General features: G+C 64.2%; 1 pseudogene; it reads right to left on the reverse strand.

The window, feature by feature from the left end:
* Nucleotides 1–2500, reverse strand: part of LOC136672458 (28S ribosomal RNA) — an 11192-nt pseudogene that overhangs the window by 4660 nt on the left and 4032 nt on the right.

The following is a 2500-nucleotide window of genomic DNA, read 5'->3' on the forward strand; positions in this document are numbered from 1 at the left end:
GGGACCCAGAGCCCCAGAGCCCCAGGGACCCAGAGCCCCAGAGCCCCAGAGTCCCAGGGACCCAGAGCCCCAGAGCCCCAGAGCCCCAGGGACCCAGGGACCCAGAGCCCCAGAGCCCCAGAGCCCCAGGGACCCAGGGACCCAGAGTCCCAGGGACCCAGAGACCCAGAGCCCCAGAGACCCAGAGACCCAGAGCCCCAGAGTCCCAGAGCCCCAGGGACCCAGAGCCCCAGAGTCCCAGGGACCCAGAGACCCAGAGCCCCAGGGACCCAGAGCCCCAGAGCCCCAGAGTCCCAGGGACCCAGAGCCCCAGAGCCCAGGGACCCAGGGACCCAGAGCCCCAGAGCCCCAGAGCCCCAGAGTCCCAGAGCCCCAGAGTCCCAGAGCCCCAGAGTCCCAGAGCCCCAGGGACCCAGAGCCCCAGAGTCCCAGGGACCCAGAGTCCCAGGGACCCAGAGCCCCAGAGCCCCAGAGTCCCAGGGACCCAGAGACCCAGAGCCCCAGAGCCCCAGAGCCCCAGGGACCCAGGGACCCAGAGTCCCAGGGACCCAGAGCCCCAGAGCCCCAGGGACCCAGAGCCCCAGGGACCCAGAGCCCCAGAGTCCCAGGGACCCAGAGACCCAGAGTCCCAGGGACCCAGAGACCCAGAGCCCCAGGGACCCAGAGCCCCAGAGCCCCAGAGTCCCAGGGACCCAGAGACCCAGAGCCCCAGAGCCCCAGAGCCCCAGGGACCCAGGGACCCAGAGTCCCAGGGACCCAGAGACCCAGAGCCCCAGAGCCCCAGAGCCCCAGAGTCCCAGGGACCCAGAGCCCCAAGGACCCAGGGACCCAGAGTCCCAGGGACCCAGAGACCCAGGGACCCAGAGTCCCAGAGTCCCAGAGTCCCAGAGTCCCAGGGACCCAGAGCCCCAGGGACCCAGAGCCCCAGGGACCCAGAGACCCAGAGCCCCAGGGACCCAGAGCCCCAGAGCCCCAGAGCCCCAGAGCCCCAGAGCCCCAGAGTCCCAGGGACCCAGGGACCCAGAGCCCCAGAGACCCAGGGACCCAGAGTCCCAGGGACCCAGAGACCCAGAGCCCCAGGGACCCAGGGACCCAGGGACCCAGAGACCCAGAGCCCCAGAGCCCCAGGGACCCAGGGACCCAGGGACCCAGAGACCCAGAGACCCAGAGCCCCAGGGACCCGGCGCACCGGTCGAACCTATCTGGCCCACACTTAAGCCCCCGCCCTCGGACTAAACCAATCAGCCTGCCCCGTCAAAAAAGATGCCCACTGGTAGACCTGGAACCTTAAAATATATTGGAAGTGGGATGGTTGCCCAATTGCTGTATAATATATTGCAAGTTCATCCTGCCCACTGGTGGACCTGGGAGCCAAAACGGCGCGCAATATATTGGAAGTGGGACGGTTGCGCAATCGCTGTACAATATATTGGAAGTGGGATGGTTGCCCAATTGCTGTATAATATATTGCAAGTTCATCCTGCCCACTGGTGGACCTGGGTGCCAAAACGGCGCGCAATATATTGGAAGTGGGACGGTTGAGCAATTGCTGTACAATATATTGGAAGTGGGATGGTTGCCCAATTGCTGTACAATATATTGGAAGTGGGATGGTTGCCCAATTGCTGTATAATATATTGCAAGTTCATCCTGCCCACTGGTGGACCTGGGAGACAAAACGACGCGCAATATATTGGAAGTGGGACGGTTGCGCAATCGCTGTACAATATATTGGAAGTGGGATGGTTGCCCAATTGCTGTACAATACATGGGAAGTGGGATGGTTGTCCAGTTCATTACACCCTCATCCTGGGCCTCTGATTAGGCTTGCCCCGGAGCTTACCACCGGTGCCTACCTCCAGGGGCTTATTCACCCCAACGCCCTGGTCCCCTAACCCGGCATGAATTTCACCAAGGGTCCCCTACCTCCGGGGCTCCCTATCAGCCAATACATTAAGAACACCTCATCCTGGGCCTCTGATAAGGCTTGCCCCGGAGTTTACCACCGGGGCCTACCTCCGGGGCCTAATTAAACCCAACGCCCTGGTTCCCTGAACGGGCCTTATTCAAACAACCTCTCCGCCGCCTAAGCTCCGGAGCTTCCTTTTGGCTCCCAGAGGCCCAGAGGCCCAGGCTCCCAGAGGCCCAGAGGCCCAGGCTACCAGAGGCCCAGAGGCCCAGAGCCCCAGAGGCCCAGAGACCCAGGCTACCAGAGGCCCAGGCTCCCAGAGACCCAGAGGCCCAGAGGCCCAGAGGCCCAGAGACCCAGAGGCCCAGAGTCCCAGAGACCCAGAGCCCCAGAGGCCCAGAGACCCAGGCTACCAGAGGCCCAGGCTCCCAGAGGCCCAGAGGCCCAGAGGCCCAGGGCCCCAGAGACCCAGAGCCCCAGAGCCCCAGAGCCCCAGAGCCCCAGGGACCCAGAGACCCAGAGACCCAGAGCCCCAGAGACCCAGGCTCCCAGAGGCCCAGAGGCCCAGAGACCCAGAGACCCAGAGGCCCA

Source organism: Hoplias malabaricus, chromosome 16, assembly GCF_029633855.1.
Source record: "Hoplias malabaricus isolate fHopMal1 chromosome 16, fHopMal1.hap1, whole genome shotgun sequence".
NCBI lineage: Eukaryota > Metazoa > Chordata > Actinopteri > Characiformes > Erythrinidae > Hoplias > Hoplias malabaricus.